General features: G+C 41.2%; 1 pseudogene; it reads left to right on the plus strand.

The window, feature by feature from the left end:
• The first annotated feature begins 243 nt into the window (after positions 1 to 243).
• The window catches only part of LOC127214891 (phosphomannomutase 1-like), a 49,248-nt pseudogene continuing 25,392 nt past the window's right edge, over positions 244 to 24,099 (plus strand).

Genomic DNA, 24,099 nt, shown 5'->3' on the forward strand with positions numbered 1-24,099 from the left:
AGAATTAGGAACACAAAGCAAAGCCCACAGTACAGTGAAAGATACTGACAAGACACCCAGGCCAGACTGTCCCTGTACTTCAAAATAGGGGTTAGTGTCATGAAAGTAGAAGAGGGATTTGTACCAGCTAGCTTTATGTCAACTTGACACAAGCTGGTTTCCCCGGAGAGAAAATGCCTCAGTAAGATGGGGCTATAGGCGAGCTTGTAAGCCATTTTGTTAAGTACTGCTTGATGTGGGTCCATGGTGGGTGGGGGCACCCCTGAGAAGGTAGTCCTGGGTTCTCTAAGAAAACTGGCTGAGCAAGCCGGTAAGCAGCACCCCTCCATGACCTTTGCATTCGCTCCTGCCTCCAGGTTCCTGCCTTGTTTGAGTTCCTGTCCTGCCTTCACTCAGTGATGGACTACAGCATGGAAGTGTAAGCCAAATAAGCCCTTTTCTCCCCAACTTGCTTTTTGGTCATGGTGTTTCATCACCTCAATAGAAACCCTAACTAAGACAAGGTGTGAGCATGACGTTTGATGTCCAAAGACAGAGAAGTGAGAGAAAACAGGAAATGTTTTTCAAGAGGGTGAACAGTGGTGCATCCTTGGAGTCTTGAATGGAAGACGGGCATAAAAGAGAAAATTGGGACCTTTAAGTTTCTCCAGTGTGTACCCTGGAGGACTGACTAACTCCTAAGGAATCCTGAATTTACTGAAACACATTTGGAAAACCACTAACAGAGCCTAGGCTAAATTCTCCAACAGACCCATCCATGGCAGTGCCAGTGTTAACCACTGCCAGTACTCACATGTCAACCACTTCGAGGCTTCCTCCTCTCCCTCCTCTCAAAGAAGTTATTAAGACAAATCAGCAGGACACATGAAATGTCTTGTGCACCATGGAAGGAAACCACTCTCTAAGTTCTTGAAGTTCTCATTATTACACACACACACAACACATACACACACACACACATACACATATCCTAGAATATAAAACAATTAAAATTAGTGTCTTTCCTACTTCATATCAAAAACATTAATACACTTCTGACTGTGAAGCTATGCTGGTGTCCATCGTACCTGGGAATGCCCTTTTGAAGTCATGCTTTCACTAGTACTTAAAAGGAAAAAAATAATAATTCAAAATAATAGAAGCCACCTCTATTTGCTAGAAATAAGCAATAGTGCTGGGTTTTAAAGACTGTAATTTTAAAGTATTTGGATAGGAATTGTCAGTTAACGAAGTGGAAATCTTCAAGGAATTAAACTGGATAGAGGATTTCAGCAAAACTCAAATCTGCCCACAAATTACTCTTGCTGTATTTATTTATTTATTTTGCCTTGTATAATAACTATAGAAATGACATTCTGCCCTACTGTTTTCAAAGATAAAAGTATAAAATCGCTTTTCCAGGCATGTTGGCACAGTAACCGTATAAGCTACGGACTCACATACGCATGGACTCACAGGATGGACGCTGGGGTACAAGTTAGCATAAAACAGAATAGTGGAATCAGTCACTTCTTCCTTTGTCCCCCATATATGCTTCTATACATGGCTCCACCATAGCACTTGACCGATAGACCAGAGACAACCTCGAGGAATAGGGCACCATGTCTTGTTTTCTGGATTCTGGGAATAGAGCTCAGCACACAGTGATTTTGAAAGTATTGCTGCACTTAGCAATCCTCGGGCCCTGAGAACCTGTGTTCTTGGTTCCCTCTGTGTCTTCCAAAACCTAGGCTTGCACACATGATTGACACTGACCTGGAGAAGTGTCCTAAGTAATAAATAAGGCTCGACACAAACGTTATAACCGAGGCCTCCATCTCACCAGCTAGGAAAAAGAAAACACCAGTTGACTTCTTTATCAGCCATGAAACTCGGGACACTCACTTTGCCTGCTCAGTTTGTAACACCAAAAAGAAGAGCTCCTGCTTACTCAAGCCGCCAGATGTCCATAAGCACTACCTACCTAGGTCTAGGTCTGAACAAGAAGCATCCTGAGGGAAGTCGGGAACTTCAGTCAGGCGGGGAACAGCATCAGTGAGAGGCCTGATTCCCAGCCTGGAAGCAGCGTCAGAAGGAAGCTGAGCAGCGTCAAGGGAGCCACGTGCCCCTGACGTGGGAGTAGCGTCAGAGGTGGGTTCTAGCTTCAGAGCCCTAAACTGCGCATCTGTGAGATTCCCAGACAGGAAGTAGCATCAGAGGAAGGCGGAGCTTCAGGCTCCGAGCAACATCATGGGAGCCCCAGACCTGGGAGCAGCCTCGCAAGGAATCACGAGTCTCAGACCTGGGAGCAGAGTCAGAGGGAAACCCCAAGCTTCAGGCCTGGACCAGCAGCAGTGTCAGTGAGAAGCCGGAAGCAGCTAGTGAGAGATCACTGACTCAGGTATGACAAACGGGGAACCTGCATAAGACCCAACTAGACTCCTTAATATAGGTGACAATGGTGTAACTGGAATAATGCATGAGGACACTGGCAGTGGGTCCAAGATCTAACACTAATGCACAAATGGAGCCCATTCTATATGGAGAGATACCTTGCCCAGCATAGACACAGGGGTGTGGTGGGTGGAGAGGTGTCTTGATCCTGCCTCAACCAGATGATGAGACAGACTTAATAGACTTCCTAGGGGAGGCCTTACCCTCTGCAAGGAGCAGTTAGGAGGTGATGGAGAGTTGGGGAAGCAGGAGGAGGGAGGAGAAACTGGGATTGGAGTGTAAAAAATAAATAATTTTAAAAAATAGCTAGTAACTGACAAGTCTGAGCTATCAACCCAGCGTTTATTATTAAAAGAAAAAGAAGCATCCTGAGTTATTCTATCCAGCTTCAAATCCATATTAACTTGTGTGGCCTCTGAGAGTGGATGGAAAGCCAATTCTTTCAGGAGAAAAGAATCCCCTGAAGAGATAGCATAAAACAAAGTTCCAATGTCAACTGCCCTGGGATACAGCACCAACACTGATAAAGTTTCAGCTCAGATGAGAACTTGGTTCTCAACACTCCCAGCCCAATAAGATAACCAATCATCCAGGGCCAAAATCATTCCAACAACACTGAGCTTTCATAGTGTGTTGCTGTTGCTGTTTGGTCTTGTTTGTTTTGTATGTATCTGTTGTTGTTGTTGTTGTTTGGTCTTTGTTTGTTTTGTATGTATCTGTTGTTGTTGTTGCTTCTGCTGCTACTGTTGTTGTTGTTGAAACAAGACCTCACTACACAACCCAGACTATGCTGGAACTCACAGAGATCCACCTGCCTCTGCCTCCCAAGGACTGGCATCAAAGGCATGAGCCCCAGCTACAGCTGGAGCGTTCCCTTTCTAAAGCATGACTGTTTCCCAGCAGAACACATCTGTTTTCTTGGGACTGAATCATTTCCCAGAATATAATATTTTTCAGTGCTAACAGGAAAAGTGTCAAATTGGGATCAGGTGGCCAATATTCTCTTCACCATATAAACCCACATCTTTTATACCAATTTGATGCAATGTTATAGGTTCTGCCTCAAATACTTAATCCCAGCAAGAGACCTTTGGTAAGAAATAGAGCTTGATACTTGTTCTGCCGATGTGGCCCCTATAAGAGGCATAAAACTCTACCCACTAATTATAACAAACAAATGATCAAAACTAGGGCCTTGGTAATCATGATGAATTTCCTAAAAAGAGTTTCTGTGTCTTTAAATAATCAAGTGTTTAAAGATCCAAGAGGAAGACAACTCTCATGAAACTGAGCGCCAGGAAGTCAGTCCTATTACAGGCTGGGCTGTTAGTCTGTCCTCTGTGTCCAAACTAATCAAATCTCACATCATTGCTGCTGAGAACCATGAAAGGCACACAAAGTTATGCTGATTGCTTATCTCAGAAGTGGATCCAGAATGCCTTGTTGTCAAGGCACCATTCTGACACTGTAATTTCCCTGTAATTCCTACCATTCCGGGGAAGATTTCAGAGATGTGTTTCAAGTCTCCTACAGCATTCCCACCAATGGAAGCAGTGATAATGTTTCACTTGCCTAGAAGGGACATGAGATTCCAGCTGCATGATGTCTCTAGTCATACTAACATCTTCCCTCCATTGCCAATCAGTAACCTCAAAAAAGCCAGGTTCTCAGAAATAATTAGCAGGAAAACATTGCTGGACTAAACCAATTGGAGGTCCACAAAGTAACAGATGAGCCAGACATTTTGTTGGCACTTCAGATTCATACACTCATATGATCATAGCTCTCCTTTAAAGATTCTTATCATCATAGGGAAGCAAGAAATGAGAAGGCTGCCATTCAGAGTTGTCACCGGCTCCAAGGCCACAGAGCTGGTATGAAACAGAGCCTCAGCCTGGGTCTCTCCAGAACCTTCCCATGGGTCAGCCCCGCCCACCCCCAGGACATACTGCTCACATGCCCTATTCTGGATGCAGGGTGTTAAGTGGATCATACTGTACATATGAGACAAGTCTCATAGACAAAGGGGGAATGTCAAATTACCCTACCCTACAATTAAAGGGGGAAAGGCTAACTATTGACCAAATACCATGTTAGTTTAAAAATAAAGTAATTAAGGCATTTTCTGTTACACGCACAGTTAACAAATTCTGAAACATCTTCATCAAACAAGCCACAATAGTGTATGCTCCTCACCTATGGATGATGAGTGCTCCCAACCAAGTCCCTGCAGTCCAAAGGTAAAATAAAGGAAAATAAAATGCAATAGTCCAAGTGACAAACCTCTTGGCTAACTTAAAGTGGTAAAATCAAACAGTGTTGTTTTTGAAGGAACTCAAAAAGATATATTAGAAAATACCCTGTGAGAAGGAAAATGGACATGTGGCATGTGTATGCTCCCCCAAATGTGTTCTTAATCCATAGCATTTATTCTTCATTTAATTCTTTTCCTTAGAAACAAGCAAAATGCAGTCAGAAAGAAACTTCTAGGGCTTTCGGTTGGAAAGTTAACATTCCAGAGTCCTAACCTTCCCAAGGATGCTGATAAGCTGATTTATGGTCTGTTCCCTCGGCTTAAATCAGTGAAGAACACCAAGTACAGGGTCTAGATGTTTCAAAGACAAATTTACTGTTGCAGAGGGCAGCCAAGGTTTTGATGCCCCCACTATTAATAAATCCCCTTGAGTCCCTGAAACTTTCACAGGCAGATCATCCAAAAAGCAATTCCTCAACCCTCAGGGTTGAGTACTGTGAGACCTTAACCCAGGCTTTTCATGCTGGTAACTTTTCTTTGAGTGTATTTGCCAGGTGTTTCTGCCTCCTTTGCTCTCCAAGCACCCTGGGAATATGCCTTGGTATTACTCAGTGCTTCAGTGTCTACCGTGGATCTCTGGTGAAGGCAAACCTTTTAAAGAGATACAGCCAGGATTTCTATGAACACTATTTTGAGGGAAAATGCATTCCTACCTTTAAAACAACATTTGAGAATTATCAATTATTTCCTGTGATGCCAACCTGAAAGATGATGACATAACATGACTTCATATAAATAACAGTAAACACAGCTTTATAAAAAGTTCATTAGAGAGAGGTCTTTGACAAAGGTGTAGGATTGGTGAGTGATACAAGTATCAGCCTGAGTTGATTATTACACAATGTGCTCAGAGAAACCTTATTGTACCCTACAAAATTATATAACTATACTAAAGATATGGATTTCTATATTTCTGGAAGAGTCTCCATCAGAGCTCTTATATTAAATTCTCTAATCTTATTTCTCTGCTTCAACTAAACTTATGTAAGTTGAGACAGGAACAGGAAGTTCTACTGACATTTGACCGAATTCACTGAACAACTAAACAAAGAGTTTGAGTTGGCCAAAGTCTCAAATAATATAGGAAGTTAAGACCTGGTCTTATGAAGACTTCAATATCTGTGGTACTATATCTCCAAATTCAAACAGTTTTTTGTTTGTTTTTTTGTTTTACTGCCATTGGTATCTCAGCTCTTCTGGGCACAGTGGTTGAGGCTTTATTTCAGTTCAATTTCTGTTTACAACAAATAAAAATAAATGAATGATCATGATGAAATGGATGCTAAAGAATGGAGTTTACTCACACAAAGGTACTAATTAGTAGTTCTTCCTAGTCCAAGCACAATTCTTTCTATGATACAATTAAAACAAGGAACTGCAGGCCACTAAGAATGCTTGGGAGTGGGAAAAATGATCTTCCTCAAGGCAGAGCTCCTCCCAATGGGTTACACAACCCATGGTCAGCCCTGGATCACATACATACAAGTGGCATTATACAACTGAACAGACTGAATTCATATATTTAAGAATGCCGTGTGTGTGTGTGTGTGTGTGTGTGTGTGTGTGTGTGTGTCCTTAACAACAATTAAAGAAAAAAGAGGCATGAAACTGAGAAAGAGCAAGGTACGTGAGAGGGGTTGGGAGGAGAAAAGGAAAGCAGGGAAATGATGTCAAAAAGTAAAAATTTATTTTAAACAGTAGAAGACACTTCAGGAGCTGGACAAATGATTCAGCAGTTATGATCATTTGTTGCTTTTGCAGAGGACCCAGATTCAGTTCTCATCATCCACGTGCTGGCTAACAGCCATCTGTTACTCCAGTTGCAGAAGACCTGATGATCTCTTCTGACCCATGGGCACTGCATGCAGTTTGCACAGACTTAGCCGCAGACAAAAACAAAACAAGAAGAGTTCAGAAATTTGAGTCTGGTCTATGCTCAGCCTGGAAGTTCCTGGTCTATGCTCAGCCTGGAAGTTCCTGGTGATTAAGAGCTTACCAGACCCAAATGACCAGGGATCAAGGAGCTGTAGGCCATTAAGCAAAAGAGAGAGATGGGAGAGCAACTCATCCCTTTGGCTGGTGCCAGCTACTCCTTCAACTGCAACCTCCAGGCCCTGTGCATCAAACTCCTCTCTTTTGGTCGGTAGCTCATCTTGAAGTTCACCCCTTGTATACTTTTAGTTCCCCTCAAGGTGAGCAGAGAAAATGAAGCAAGACAAAGGAAAAGATCAAACTAAAGTGTGCGCTATAGGTCTGAGCAGAGTAATCAAAAGAAGAAATAAAAATAACTAAGAAATATCGCAAAAGATGTTCATCATCCTTAGAAATCAGTGAAACGCTAAAACCATTTTGAGATTTCATCTTACCCAGGCAAACTGGATAAGATCAACAAAATGCTGACAATAAATAAATATATATATATATATATATATATATATATATATATATATATATATATATATGCTGGAAAGATTTGGGGAAAGAGAAACCTCCATTCAAAGTTGGGGAGATTTCAAAAAAGGGGCCAACACTCTGGAAATCAGTGTATAGAATACTCAAAAAGCCAAAAATAAATCTTGCATGTGACCCAGATATACCACTCTTTGGCATATGCCCATAGGACTCAACATCTTACTCCACAGACACTTGCTAATATTCACAGTAGCTAGGAAATGAAAACAACCTAAATGTCCTTCAAGCAATGAATGGATAATGAAAATATGATACATTTACTTTATGGGATAATATTCAGCTGTGGAAAAAAATGAAATTTGAAAATTAATGGATGGACCTAGTGTGTATTACATCAAGTGAAGTAACCCAAACCCAGGAAGACAAATGCTTTGTGTTCTCTCTCATGTGGTTCCTAGCTCCAGATACTCAGATGTGAATATGTGACCTGGAGTAACCACAAAAACTAGGAAAGTACAAAAGATACTATGGCTGGAGAGAGGGAGGTCAAGAGAAGAGACTAGCAGGATAGGTGAGGGGTGAAACTGGAAAAACTAGGAGGATGTTAACTGGAGATAGAGGAGAAAAGATGATAAAAGGGGTAGAAGGAAGATAAGTAACAGAAAAGAAATTTGGAAAAGACATGGGGGTTATTATTATGTTATTAATTTATATTTACCAAAAATGATATATATTCAAGTAAAATATGTACATAATAGATGTAGATATTTATCTCCCACTAAGTCTGCTGGTTAGGAAGTCTACTATAAGACTATGTCCTCTAGGTATCACATGGAAGCTCAATACCCATCAAATCTCTTGAGGATGACTGTCTAAACAAGACCTGAACAATTCCAACACCAGTTGACATGCCAGTGTGGATGGGGAATGTCTCATGAGGCCCAGCTCTAGCTGAAGGCAATTAATCACTGCAGAGAGAAGGAGAATCAGTCTTCTCTGGGAATGAGCCCCCTAACTGGTGACTCAATATCAATGCCAAGTGTTCAGCTTCAAAAACATATACGTGCAAATAACACTAAACAGACTCAGCAGGTTGTGTTTGCATATGTATTCCTTTGTGCGCCTTTACATGTACATAACAATAATTTTTAAAGGCCATGAAATTGAGAGGGAGTTCAGGAAGTGATGGAGGGGTTAGAGGGAAAAGAAGGAGGGGGAAACACTATATTGTAAGTAAAGATAAAATTTAAAACAGCAAACATGACGGCTGTTTGAACAACTACATGGGAAAGCTTACTATGGGAGAGAGGCTGTCATTCTCACCATCTGGGATTACACATGCATTTTAGTTCTCTTTACTAAACCTGTCTCTCACTAGCCTGGGTACAGGGAAGTCTCCACAAAAGATAATCTGTTCTTTCCTGAGTTGTGAACTGTTGCTTACTCTTCCCTTAAGCTTCTTATGCCTTTGGGGGAAAATGCTGAATCACACAAGTTTGTTTTCCCAGCAAGGAAACATCTGGTTGCAAATCTCTCAGGCTCTGTGCCCCATCCCTTCCAGTCCAGCCGAACCACACAGATGTTCCTACCCCTTTGTTGTTCCAAAATCAGCACATACTCTTTCATTCAAGAATCTTGTTATCTTCATGTCTCTGTTAATAGTTCTTCTCAAAAAAAGGAAAAAAAAATAGTCAGAACCAAAGAAAGCTGAGCCATCTGGAGAAAGGCAAAGCCAGTGTTCTGTTAAGAGACTAGACTGGAGTGGCTGTCAAGTACTCATAAATTCTGTCATCTACGCTCAGGTCCACCCTGTATTCAGATCAAGCAGTTTACAATTGTCTGACCAAAGACTTGCCCAGGTCCACATCTGCCAGCATGAGAGGCATGATGCAGAGAGAAGAGTGCAGAGAGATGGCAAGAACATCTGTTAAAAGTCAGAAACCCACATTTGTTTAAGCATGATAGAAGAAACTCCAGTCTGCTTGACTCTCTTAAGTGTTGTGATTTGGACCCCAATTATTTATTTTCCTAGAGTCATGAAGCAATCATGTTTATTACACATGAAATGCATGCTAAGTGATTGATGGGGTTTTGCTATACCAACTAGTGGCAGAATAGGTACAAATTTCTGAGCACATGTTAGACTCCAAAGCCAGCTGTGGTACAGCTCACATGCCCAGGAGATAGAATCAAGTTAAGGGTGAAAAGCAGGAGGAAAATGACAGAACTGTGCGCTTCTGAGGCCTGCTGGTAACAGAACCTCAGTAGGACTGTCTGAACTGGCAGAAAAGCAGCAGCATGATGGTGATATCCACATAGGAGGGAGCTCAGCTTGCATACCCTGCAAGAGAGCCACAAAGGTATCTATCTAATGGATTTTCCAGACTCTGGGAGCTACAGAGGAAAGGGCCAAAACACACCCACGTGATCAACAGCCGGAGAATAAGAGAAGACAAGAGGGCCAGGCCAGGAAGAAGATTAAAGCATAGACAGAGATGTAAGTATTCAGAGATGCATGGGGCATGTGGGACAGAGAGAAAGTCGATGATGCATAGACAATATGTCAGCCAGGAAACCGTAGACAGTGGTCATAAATGTCATAATATTTGAAGTAGTCAAAAAATAAGCAAGTGCAATCTATTGATAGGAAAAGCTAGAGAAGATTAAAAAAAAAAGTTAAGATCCAGGAAATATGAGCTCAAAAAAGAGGGGCTTTAGACATAATGACTCTCGGCTCTCTGACAGTAGCCATGGCCTGGGTCTGCTCCAGGTGACCTCAAAGCAATCAAGGATGCCAGTGAGTTAGAGCTACCATACTGTGTTAACAGGATGCTCCCAAAGCGGGGTATGCATTTACTCAGTCACTAATTTCCTTAAAGGTCATTATCTTGGCTATAATTAGAGGATTTTAATGCCAAATTAAACATAAAAGGCTGCCTGGGGTTCAAATGAGAACAGTGTGGAAGGTTAATCTTGTCCTTCTTTCCAAATAACATGTCATTCATGGCAACATGAAATGGGCACTGTACTGCATGATCTGGAGCCCAGGAGCCCCATGCAGAATGGGAGAAAACCATGTCTTTCTTCTCTCTTGCCTTAGCCTTCAGTTGGCTTCAATCTGATGACTTTCAGCCCTTCCTTTTTCTATCTCCTGATGTCCCCAACCCTCCATCTCTCCACTGATCAGATTGCATGACTTAAGCAAATGAATGGCTGAAGCAACCACTAAAAAAGCTTCTCAATTGCTACAGGAAAGCAAAATTGGGAGAAAAAGAACCATTTGGTATCTCTGGACAATGACCTAGAAGGTAGGAGGACTGTATGAAAAAAAAAAAAAAAAAAGCATCACTTCCCGAGGCAAGGGTCTTCAGCAACAGGCACAGAAATTCCGAATCACAAGTCAGCATTTGTCCCTCCCTTTTGGATCCCTGGGAGAATTATTGAATGGAGAAAAAGATATGCTCTCATTGGCACTGAGGAACACTACAGTCTTGTGAAGTTTTAGAGGTATCTTTAGCCTCAAAATACATCTCAAAACTGAGATCCAGTGTTGGAGAAAAGAAGACTGGTCATTTTGAAAATTCTTGGTTTCAGAAATACAAAAGCAGGACCTGTGTCTTAGAATCAGTGGTATTCAGTGACACCCACTAAAGTTAGTTAAAAACCATGTAACTGGCTTAGGCCAATGGGATATTATTATCAGAAATACTGTCCTTTCTAGCTAACATGTCATCATTTGTCTCTCTATATATGAGTATAGACATGAGATCACGTGGTGGATGTGCAAGGAGGGATAGGATACAAGGAGGTGAAAGTTTATTAACTTGGATCTCTGAGAAATTTCCATGAAAAGAGCCCAGCTACCAACCCAACTAATTTTAGATGTGTAGTACATGCAAAATATAAACTTTTGCTACTTAAAAAAAGGAGATGTTAGGGGTGTTTGTTATTACAGCACAACCTAACTTCACCTGACCAAAGCAGCATCTTCAATTCTAATAAGGCATTAGCCTTTTTTGCTAGCCAGTAAGTTAGGAAAGCTATGTACTGGTATTACTTTTAAAAATGAAGATGAGACTTGTCTTAGTTGGGATTTCTATTGCTGCAAGGAGACACCATGACCATGGCAACTTGTATAAGAGAAGACACTTAAGTGGGGCTGTCTTACACTTTCCATTATGGTCATGGTGAGAAGCATGGTGGTGTGCAGGCAGACATGCTGGAGAAGGATCTGAGAGTTGTGCATCTCGATCCACAGGCAGCAGAAGGGGCCTAGCTTGAGTATATAAGACTTCAAAAGCTGCCTCCACAGTGACACACTTCCTCCAGCAAGGTCACGCCTCCTAACAGTGCCACTCCCTGTGGACTAAGCATTCAAACACATGAGTCTATGGGGACCATTCCTATTCAAACCATCACAAAACTCAAGGAAGAATAATTGAATCTCTCAAAGTCAGGTAGCTAGTGTGAGGTGTATCAGGACAAGAATTTGCATCCTCTAAGAGAAGAATGAAAGAAAGGACACAGCATTTAAAACACAGAGTTGGGGGGACAACTCAAATCCTCAAATCTAACCCCAATGGCACACATATAGGTAGGTAGGTGGATGGACGGACGGACGGACGGACGGACGGACGGACGGACGGACGGATGGATGGATGGATGGATGGATGGATGGATGGATGGATATAGATATGCTAATAGGCAACATATTCTAAAATGATAAAGAGAGGGACACTAAAAGGAAAAGTAACTTCATGGGCTAAGGAGCTGGCTCAGTGGGTCATGTCCATTCTGCACAAGTATGAGGACCCACGTTCAGAGTCCAAGATCTCACCTAGAACTATATGGTAACCTGTATCTATAGACTCAGCTCTCCTGTGGCATGATGAATGGTGGAGAAAGGAGAACGTCTGGAAGTTCAAGAGCCAGCTAACCCCAGGTTGTGCAGCAATAAAAAGCAAGCAGCATTGTCTCAAGCAAAGTGGAAAGTGAAAACTGACCCGGGATGCTGTCCTCTAATCCCCATATGCAGGGCCATGGCACACTCATGCTCACACTCATACACATGAACGTTCACACACACAGCATACACAACACACACACACACACAAAACAATCTTTAAAGAGTGCTTTTATAATCTGTAAGAGGAAGAAGACTCTCAACCAAAAGTAAGAAAGGAAAAGAGGGTATATAAAGAAGATGAATTCTTTGTGTTCCGCAAAGCATGCTTTACCCAGTCACTGTTTGCTTTGAAGTTATAAGCAATCATGGTGTGATGTCTGTGTAATTCCAATCTCTTATGAAAGACAAGAGATTCTCTCAACATAAATAGATTGTCTGGGACATGGGGAGGGGGTAGTCATGACCCACTGCTGCCACTCAGATTTCAATCAGAGTTCAGAACCCTGGATTTATACAGATGAAAATGAGTCTATAAAAATCAGCATTTCAACTTGAGTTCCTGAATAGGAAAAAAAGAGCATCCTTGGAGTCAATCCCTAAGGTCAGAATACAGAACAACACTGCTAGGAGCAATGCATGGTTTTAGCAGCTTGTCCTTGATGTTCCAGGCAGCCTGGTATTTAAATAAAGAAAATGAACTTCCTTGTTTAGGGGAAACTCTCACAGCTATTCACCTTTTGCATCACACTCTCTCTTCAGTTGATACCAAGCCCTGAGAACGTTGTCCTTCTGGGACAGTGTTTTCATTTCTAGTCCACACTTGGTTAAACACCAAGCTCTGAAAATGTCAGTATAAGACTGTCCCAAAGGCTGTCATGTTTGAATCCAGGCTTGTAAGTGTGACCCTGTCAACCCTTCTGAAATTCCAAGCAAAGAAATGCTAATAAAATCACCAAGCCCCTATTTTTCATGTCATGCCCAAGCATCTGTGGCTGCTGCTTTCAGTTAACTCAGTGAACTAACCTTGGTGGGGCCAACAGCAGATGGAGTTTGACACATCTTCTCTGGGATGAGTTCAGGGGGATTGTATAAACACTGAACATTCTCTTCTTACATCTACAGACTCTCCCTCATTGCTTTTGGCAAGATAGCAAATCTGATGAGCATGTAACTAAAAGGATTTTCTGGGATTATAGAAAATAATACTTGTGGCATGGAGTGCAGTGAATATCTAGGAGGCAGATACTGTGTCTTAGAGGAACCCCTATCCCTTTCCTCTTGCTCAAAGCACTTGCTTCTTTATACAACACAGCAATACAGCCAGAGTCCAATACAACCCCAGTTACAGAAGGAATCAGCAGTTCATAGCCCTTCAAAAACTGGGAGAGTCTATGGACCCCTCTCTAGAAAAACATGCACAGGCACCCTGTTGGTAATTCATCAGGATTGCACATCCTCCTCTTCCCCTGTAGACCCCAGACTTAAACATCTTTACCATGAAAGGGTATATCATGTGGGATTTGCCAGCTCACCATTTCTGATGAGCTTGCTTCCTTTCTCCAATAAGACATTAGCTACCAGATAACAGCAGGTTGGCAATGAGTCTCAGTGAATACAGTGTTTGCCTAACATGCATGAAGCCCTAGATTTTATTCCCAAACTGTGTATGGCACAAGTGTGATGACAGACACCTATACCCTAGCACTCAGGAGTAAGATGCCAGAGAATCAGAAGTCCAATGCCATCCTTAGCAAATAGCAAATTCAAGGGCACCCTGAGATTTCAAAAAAAAAAAAGTTTGCTTAATTGTCTTTTGTTTGTTTAATTCTCCTTAATTCCTTTTAATAACAGTTTCTTCAAAACCAGGGAACTTATCCACGCATGGGGTCACACATGGAGAACCCCAGGACTTGAGAAGTGGATGCACAGGGATAAGGAATTCAAATAATCCTCATTTACATGATGGGTTCAAGGACAGCTTAGGCTTCATGAGACCCTACCCCAAGAAAAAAACGAACAGAAACAAAACCACACAGGAAAAACTTAAATGTGTTCCCACCTGTCTCGGGGCACATTGCAGCTGTCAAGTAAGGAATCAACACAAATGTCTCCTAAACTGGGTTAAGGTTTGCATGTGTGTGCAATATTAACGTGTTTCAGCTCTAATGGACTCTGTCCACCCTGTCTCCAGCCTTTTGCATCTCTGTGCTGATTTGGTTTTTCACTGAGGGCATCCATGTGCCTTTGCAAATGAGGATATGTTTGAGGGTGACTGCAAGGCTGTCCATCGTTTAATGACAGTGCATTGACACCTGGGGAGCAACCAAACGCTGCTGCAATCCCAATAATTCAGAGGCTTCTATAAATCATTCTGATGAGGAAGAAAAGCTGAAGCAGAGATATTGCTTTCTGCTACCTAGAAGAGAAAATGAATAGCTTAAAGATGCCCTCTACGTGTGGCCTATTTTCCAATAACCCATCCCTCAATACTATCATCCCAAGCTCTTGTGTGTTCTCCAGAGACCTCAGCTTTGGAACACCAGAGAAAAGAAAGGTATTAATGAAAACACTGGCCTGTATCTGTCTCCAACATCTGTGCACGTTAACCCCTTTTATGGATTGAACAATTATTTGTACAAATTTATTTGCTAGGACAAGACAAGCTGACTAATTTAAGAAAGAAAAAAAAATAAAGGAACCAATATGTCAACCATAGCAAGCCCATAAATCACAGAAGTATTTCTCTATTGGAAAAAAAATAATCAAAGGAATTTTCTGTTTGTTTCCTGAATGACTTATAAGGCCCCAAACTAGTAGAATTTCTTCTATTTTCAAGAAGTGATATTTGATGCTGTCCAGGTGTTAACTTGTCATGGGAAGAGAGATAAGGAACATACAGAACTAAGTTTGGGAGGTTTAATGAAGCCAACTGTAGAGTGGGGTACAGTTCTGCCCCTTGTGTTCTCTTGGCTACACCAACCTGCTAGAGAAATGAGAAATGTAACCTGACTGTGTTCCTAGAAAAGGAATGAAGTAGAACTTGATGAGCAGCTGGGTGTTTTGTTGTAGAAATAATATAAAATACTAATTGCTTTAAAATCAATCTCTGGTCAACACTTATAAGTATACAATTTGCTAGATAAGTTATTCAAGTGCTCACTTATGCATTTTTTGAAGGCCTACTTCCTGCTAACAACTGCTTAGACATCAAGGATATACAATCATATATATGATTTGTGTAAGAGGTAGGGGTGTGCGTGTGTGTGTGAAAATCTTCACTAGCAGTATAGCTTATACTCTAGCATGCTAATAAAGGCATTCCATGACTAATATATATAGAAAACATACAGTGCCAAGTATTGAGAAAAATAATAAAGTAAGAAGAAGGTTGGGAATGCCTGTGGGAAGTCTCTTACAATTTCGGATAGAATGGGCAGGGCTTGTGTCAATACCTTGCTCACAGGCAAAAATGTTTTCCCCAAAAGACATGTGGTGAAGCCCTTACCCCCAGTATTCAGCTAGAAATGTAAGAGGTAAAACTGAATGAGGCCATAGAGCAGGTTCCTGACCCTGTGAGACTGTGCCTTATAAGAACAGGAAGACATACCACACCACACCCCAATCTCAGATTCCAGCCTCCAAAACCATGAGAAAATTAATTTCTGCTATACAAACCACAGTCTACAGTGATTCACTATGATAGCCAGAACTGATCAAAACACTATCTGAATTTGATTTAAAAATATTCTGACTTCGCTCCTTTTCAAAACAAACGCTTTACATTTCTGTCGTAAAGGATAAGTTCCCTGAAACTCAAGAAAATATCGCCTCTGCCTTGCTTGCCAAGGTCATCTCTGGTTCATACTATTGTAGTCAATTCTGGAAGTCTTCATTTCAGATACATAAATAAACCAGCTCCAAGAGAAGCTACCAAGGTGACAAAAGAAAGTCAGAGCCACATCTGTATTCCATTAGCCATTCAGACATCAACCACCAACGTATTCCAAGCACTTGCTATGTGTTTGGATATCTTCTTTACTCAGTAATTTTTCAAGATCATAAATAAGTCAACAACAGTAGAAACAAGAGATGTGAGGTAACAGAGATTGTTAGGCAAAGTAATAAGAAAGACTGGGAGATGGGAGAGTTAGGAAGGCTAGGAATGGAAGACCATGCTAAGCCTTCTGTCTTTGGGACTTTGCTTTGCATGTGGCTTGCATCTCTCTAGAATGGCCTTCAATCCTGGCACAAGCTCCTGAAGAGAGGCTTTACTGAGTAGGGTTAGGTAATATAAGGAGAAGCAGTATAACCACTCCATCATGGACAAGAGAGTGTGGCACAGTTCTTGGTGAAAAGCCACTGAGATTGGGTACAGACCTGTAGGCTATGGCAAGGAGCTTGGACTTCCCTTCCTAAGAATAGCCGAAGTCATGGAAGGGTTTGACCAGGCAATGACATAATGATGTATTTGTTTCTCATTGCTGCCATATCAACTTAATGTAAACATGGTGCCTTCCACAAGCACGGATTTGTATTTTGACCATTCTGCAGCCTGCCCAGAATTACTGAATCATCTTCATTGATTTAGAGTGATGTTCTCTCCCCAGTTTCTAAGGAAGAATCCCTTTAATTTTTTTTTTTTAATCTTTCCCAGCTTCCGAGAATTCCTCATTCTTGGTCAGTGTCTCTCTCTTCCTCATATCACTCCAAGCTCTTGGCCCTGTGGTGACTTTTACTTTCCCTCTGCTCAGTCTTACAAAGACAGTGATTACACTGAGAGCCTACAGGATCCTCCACCACAGCCTCTCTACCTCAACATCATCAATCATACCACATATGCAGAGTCCCTTCCTCCAAATAAGGAAACATTTAAGGATTTAGGAATCAGGACCTGGATGTCTTGAGTGGTTGGGGTGGGGGTGGACATTATTCAACCTGCCATGGAAAAAACTCTAGAAAGTCCAGTTGGTAACTACTTTTCCAAAAATATGTCTGCACCTCTTGATAATATTGCAAGTTGGAAATTTCCCTGCACAATTAGCATGGAGCAATTAGATGATAGATGAAACAAAATTAAGGATTTTTTTTTAACCTCTCAGAGCCTCAAATGAGAGTCTCCAAGACGAAATAGAAGTACAGCTTACACAATTACTGAACCATTTGTTCACATAGAACGTCTTAGAAAATTGGTGTTCTGTGAGACAAGTTCTATATGGCCCTGACCTCCAAAAGACTCCAGGGGAAATAAGCTGCTTTGAAACATTTAAAGAACTGTCGTGGGAAAGATGGAGTGGGATTATGTATTATGGCCCTGGCTGTGAGACCAGAAACCAAAGAGAACATGACAGGGGTCGAGCTTCCCCTCAATAGTCAGCCTTCTTAGTCTACAAAGCTGCAGGGAGAAGGGCTTCCCAACTACAGTCTGTTTGGCCCCACTAAGGGTTATCACCATGGCCTGTATTAATATTTCTTGGGCTTCTTTATAATTGAGCATCAGTTTGGGGATGGGATAAGATGAACATTCTGTCTCTGTATATTCAGGGCAAAGCCTGTGGTCCTGCCATGCTCATAGAGGGGTGTGCTGACAACATCAGAAGATGAGGGGAGGCTGCAGCACAATGTAAGAGTTTAGACCACAGGATCTTCAAAAGATCATAACCCTGGGGCCTATGAACTATTGTGAGGACAAGGGGCTTCCTGGGTATTGAGGACTCATCCTTAAAGGTAAGCATGACTCTGTGACCCAGTGAAACAATATGGTGGATATTAGAGAAAGCCTAACTAAATTCATGAGTTTTGTTCAGGAGAAAAAGCATTTTTCCAGGTTGTGCCAAATAGGTGTTCTACATACCACAGACTAGACATTAATGCAGTCATAAATGAGTGAGTTACATGTGACTTTTGATCAGTTATGTACAAAATATATACCCTGGGACTGGTCAGCCTAATAATAAGTTACACAGGATGTGTTCAATGGATCATTTTAGCACCTTGTATGTGTCAGATCTATTCTAGGTTCTTGGCCAATGATGAACAAAACAGACATGGTCTTGGGCTCTAGAGATCTTATCAGGGAGATAGAAAGGTGGCCTGGCAGGTAAGAATATTTGCTGTTCAAGAATGAACACCTGCGTGGAAATTCCCAGAACCCATGTTAAATTTAAAAAAAAAAAAAAACTGGAAGTTATCTTGAGTACTTATACCCCCCATGGGACTGTGGCTGTGGAGACAGGAGGCTCTCTGGGGCTTCATGGCCATGGCCTAGCTCCAGGTTCAGTGAGAGAGCCAATCTTAAAGAAATAATGCAGAGAGTGATAGAGTGGGCCATCCAGCATCTGTTCTGGTCTCTGCAAGCACATGCACAGGTATGCATGCACACAAGTGTGCATACACCTATCGCAGTTAAATAAGGATCAGGATAAACAAATAGGCCGAATAGATGTTTATTCAGGGAGAAATAACTTACAACCTAGACAGATGAACACCAGGAAATTCAACCCGATCCTCTCCTGTCCGAGTCACGCCAGAAAGAGAGCTTTTTCCGGCTCTCCCTCCGACTTCCTTCCACAGGTCACTTCTGCCCATCGCTCCACCCTCCAATGGGTGTGGTCAGTGCCACAGAAGGACTATCTCACTACATACACCACACATACACACACACACACACACACACACACACACACACCATGGGGTATGTCCTTCTGTATGCTGTGAATATATGTTTCTCTTATTGGTTGATGAATAAAGCTGTTTTGGCCAATGGACAGGCAGGATGTAGCAAGGCAGGAAGTATAGGTGGGGCAGGGCTTCCATACTAGGAAAATGCTGGGAAGATGAATGGAAAGAGTGAGTCTCAAGAGAGACACCATGTAGCTACCAAACCTATAAGCCAAGACCACATAGAGATATACAGATTAATAGAAATGGGTTAATATAATTGAGAGAGAGCTAACCAATAAGAAGTCTGAACCATCAGCCAAATAGTTTATAATTAATATAAGCCTCTGTGTATTTATTTTGGACTAAACAGCTTAGGGATCAGGCAGAACAGAAACTTCCATCTACACACACACTCTCTTTCACACACACACAGAACCAAACCACTCTCTGAGCACACATCAGAGAAAAACACTTGAAAATAAAACACAGCTTCTCTGTCTGGTTCTCCACCCTAATGAACACAATCTTAGTGACAGAGAACCAGTTCTGCTCAGAGCACCTACTTCCTGCTCAACTGACCCACTCAGAAGGATAAGATGAGCAGTGAGTAGAAGTTCTTGTTACTCTTTTATCTGGCTTTCCAAGGGACACTCTGTAAGCCACTGCTTGTGGGTTTGTATGTGTCTAATTCAGTAAGTAATGAAATGGTGATGTCTTAATGTGTGCTCTTATAAAGTGTTGTGCCGATATCATTCATTCTATTAGGGTGGTTGGGGTCATTTCAGGGTATTCTGAGTATTCTTTAACATCTAGGGTACACTTACAGTTCAACTGAGAGTTTGAGCCGTAGGGGTGGCATCACTAGGTCAGAGTGTGTGCATGGATGTATGTATGGACGTGGATACTCAGCTCATATAGAAAATGACAGATTTCCAAGGTTCTTGAAATTTACCCCTCATTTTGGGAGCGTCTAAAAGCTCCTATTGTTCCTCATTCCTCTTAAGTATTTTAGCATGGTCTGTTTATCCCATTTTAATAATTCGGGCAAGTGTGTTGAAAATAAGCTACTGTAACCTTAATTTGCATGTCTCTGATGGCTAATGAGTTTGAGTAACTTTTTCTTCCTTATTACACATTAGACACCCTGTTCTGGAAAGGAGTCTCTTCGTCTCTTATTTAGACAGGGTTTCTCTGTGTAACCCTGGCTGTCCTGGAACTTGCTCATTCTGTAGACCAGGAACGCCTGGAACTCAGAGATCCACCTGCCTCTGCTTCCCAGGTGCTGGGATGAAAGCCATGTGCCACCACTGCCTAGGCTTGGATTGGGGGATTTTTAATATGAGAGCTTTTGTCAGTGATGTTTATTACAAATACGTTTTTTTTTTTTTTTCTTCAATGGCTTACCATTTTCTTCAATGTGTCCATGTGTTTAAGCGGGTGCAGGAATGAGGGCAGATGCACATACATGTATGTATGCATGCTTGTGGAGGCCAGAACACAACCTCAGGTGTTATTTTTTTCAGGAGCTGTCAACATTATGTTTTTTGAGTTGGAGGGTTTGGGGTTTTTTGCTTATTTGTTCTTCTTGTTTTGGTTTCTCAAGACAGGGTTCCTCTGTGTAGCAGCTCTGGCTATCCTAGAACTCAATTTGTAGATGTCTGGCATGAAACTCGAAAAGATCTGCCTTCCTCTGCCTCCCAAGTGATAGGATAAAGTCGTGCACCATCATCTCCATACCTAACTTACATTTTGAGTCAGGATCTTTCATTAACCCAGTGCTCCATGATTAGGCCAGGCTGAATAATGAACCCGCCTGATTTATCGCACAGGTGCTGGGATCACAAGCAAGTGCCATGCCCAGGGATTTAAGAAAGGTCCTTGGAATGGAACACAGGTCCCCTTACTTATAAGCCAAGCACTCCACCAACGAAGCTATCTCCCATGCCCTGCATTTTTCTCCCTTTATAATTTCTTCTAATGAACAAAGAATATTAGCTTTGTAAAGCTAGGCTGTCTTTCTCCCTCAACATTATATTCATAGTCTCCTGTTTACAGGGAATTATTAGTTTATCTTTCACATTTAAACTACAATATTCCCAGCAAGTTTCATCGCCACACGTGTAACTATGCCAAATTCCAAACATATCTAAGAAGACTTAAAAAAATTAATACAATGTCCCAATGAATCTTTCGCCCATCCGAATTGTGAATCGACAGCCAATCTTGTCCATTTTTGTCACACTTTTTTATTATTTAAAACATTTTTAAGTTTAAACATATTTTGATCATTTATTTCCCTACCCCAAATGCATCCAGATCTCTCCCCAACCCTATCCACCCAACTTTAAGTTCTTTCACAAAAACAAGCCCCCCAAACCAAGAAAACAAAGTAGCAGAATATAATGCACCAAAAAAAGAAAGCATCAAACTGTAACCAAATAAAAACGTGTGTGCATACACACACACACACACACACACAAAGTGGAGCCTATTACATGTTGGTAAACTACTCCTGAACATGAGCTCTGACCTGGGTTGACATGCCCAGTGTCGTTCCATTGGAGAAAACTTATTTTTCATCTCCCAGCAGGTGTAAATGACAGTTCAGTTGTTAGCCTTTACTCTAATGGCTAGTTTTTGATTCATTCCTTTATTCATCTATTCATTCATCTTTAAATATAACAAAATAAAATTCAATAAGATAAAATAAAAACTATCACATCGAAGTTGGACAAGACAAACCAACAAAAGGAAAAGAGCTCAAGAGAAGACACAATAATCAGAAAGCTACTCATTCTCAGACTCAGGAGTCCCATAAAAACACTACATAGGAAGCCATAATGAAAGCACAGAGGACCTGGTGCAAATCGACGCAGGCCCTGTGCGTGCTGCCTCAGCCTCTGTGAGATCTTACAGCTTTGCTGATGTTGATTTAGAAGCCCTTGTTTCACGGTGTCCCCCACTCCCCCTAGTTTCTAAACTCTTTACACCTCTTCCTCCTGGCATGGACCCTGAGCTCTGTGGGAAGGGATTTGATGGAGCTGAGTGTTTTAGGGCTGAGTGTTCAAGGTCTCTCACTCTCTGCACAGTGTCTGGCTATGGGTCTCTATAATTATTCCTATCTGCTGCAAGAGGAAGCTTCCCTCAGAATGTCTTAACAAGGTTCTTATCTATGAGTGTAGAATATCAATAGGAGTCATTTTATTGCTACTTTTTTTTTCCTGTGTCTTTAGAGCACTATTATTCAGTTTTATGGTAGGTCCCTAGGCCATCTATTCTCATGTTCTTGGTCATCCAAGCAGTGTCAAGTATCTAATCAGCTATTGGTTGGTTACTCCCACCAGCTTTGTGCCACTGTTGCGCAAATGTATCTTGCAGGTAATACACCATTGTAGGTAAAGAGTTCCTAGTGTTTACAGTTCTCTTTTGATAGCATATAGAGTACCATGCTGTACCTAGGACACCGGAACATAGGAGCTAAGGAACAAGATCCACATCTCCATGTTCAGTGAGTTGTATTTCCACCACACTTCCTTCCCTCTCACTTTGTTTGCCATGAAGCAAATCTCAGTACGTCATTGTCATTGCATTTAAAAAAAAATGCATTAGCATTCATCTTTGATATATAACTGTTTTTAACTACAGTGTAATCAAAAATTTTTTAATTCTTTTAAAAGCCAGAGAATATTATTCATCTGATTGTCTCATTAAAGTTTTTTTAATATAGTTGGTTTTTTTAAATCATAGCCATATAAAGTACGTATTTCACTGGTGTGATACACTTCTAGAAAACCAATCTTACTAAATTTTATTTTCTCCCCTATATTATTTTTCCTAAAGGTGCATGTAATGGAGAAACTTGGTAGTAAAGAAGCTCTTCCTTCTTGAGTTGCTATTTGCTAATGTCATTCAATACATCACTGTGTCATTTGCAAACTGGTAGTTAGACCCACAGACTTGAATCAACAAGTTGGGTCATCAGTACAATAGAATGCTACTCAGTGGCTTAAAAAAAATGAGAACTGTCAAGCCATGAAAAATACAAAAAACAAAAACAGAACCATCCTTATTGCTGCTGCTTAATGAAGGAAAAAAACCTACATATCTGATTTCAACTACATGAAATTCTACAGCAGGCAAAACTACAGCCAGGATAATGACCCATGATTGCTAGAGATTCTGAGCAACTTGAGGATGTGTTGAAGAGATGAAGCAGAAAAGGTCTTTCTGAAATGGCAAAACCACTCTGTGTTACTCTCTAATAGAGGACGTGTGTCCACATTTATCAAAATCCCTAGAATTTCACAGCAGAAAAGGAGTTTTCTTTCTCAGAAAATTTTAATGTATGCATTTTTTAGGAAAAGTGTTTAAAAAAATGACTGTGTTCCCAGAATGGGACACAGACTATGTGGAAGACTCAAACTATGTTAAGAAACAGCCTGGCTGAACTGGTAGTTGCAGGGGCAGGGGCTTGAATGACTTTGGGAATGAAAGAAACCTGTGAGATTGAATGTAAAGGGTTTTCTTGTAAATACTGTGTAGAGAAGTGCTCTGGTTGACAACACTGTTTTCAGCGGAATATAAGTTCATGATTCTGATACTACTATTGTCTTCTTTTTCTACCACTGTGATAAGACACCATGACCAATGAAACATGTAGAAAAACATAGTTTATTGGGGGCTTACAGTTTCAGAAGGTGAGTCCATGACCATCATGAAGGCAACATGACAGCAAACACGCACGCATGGTGCTAGAGCAGTAGCTGAGAGAGCTTATATCATGAGATACAACCATAAGGCTTTTGAAATCTCAAGGTTCACCCCCAAGTGCCACACCTCCCCAAATAATGTCATAACTTTCTTATCCTCCCCAAATATTTCTATCCACTAGGGAACAAATATTCAAAGATATGAGTGTGGGGGGGGTCGTTCAAACCACCACAGCTATACATATATTCTTGAGTTTTTAATTGTGATAGATGGTGAGCTCTGTTAATTACTGTTGAAGTGAAAAATTATAGAGCAACAAGTGAGGGGATCTAGGCTGAAGCAGACAACGTAGAGCTGGGGACACGTACATATGGATTGTTAGGTATGGAGAAATATTTGCATATTTGCATATAAAAGTATTTATCAATATGTTTATATATAAGTTGGTATACACACCCATTTTCTCACTCTGTCAACTGGAAACACCTAGGAATGACGCCCTGGTAACCACCAGTATGACTATCACACAGATCTTGGTATCTAATTTTACTCTCTAATAACTGGAACCAGGGTTTCTTCAAGAAGTGGATAGTTCTAGAGCTAGAAAACAAGTCCTGAAAAATAAATTGCCAATAGTTTGTTATTATAGAAGTAAGAAAATCAT

This window comes from Phodopus roborovskii, unplaced genomic scaffold (genome assembly GCF_943737965.1).
Source record: "Phodopus roborovskii unplaced genomic scaffold, PHOROB, whole genome shotgun sequence".
NCBI classification, from domain to species: domain Eukaryota; kingdom Metazoa; phylum Chordata; class Mammalia; order Rodentia; family Cricetidae; genus Phodopus; species Phodopus roborovskii.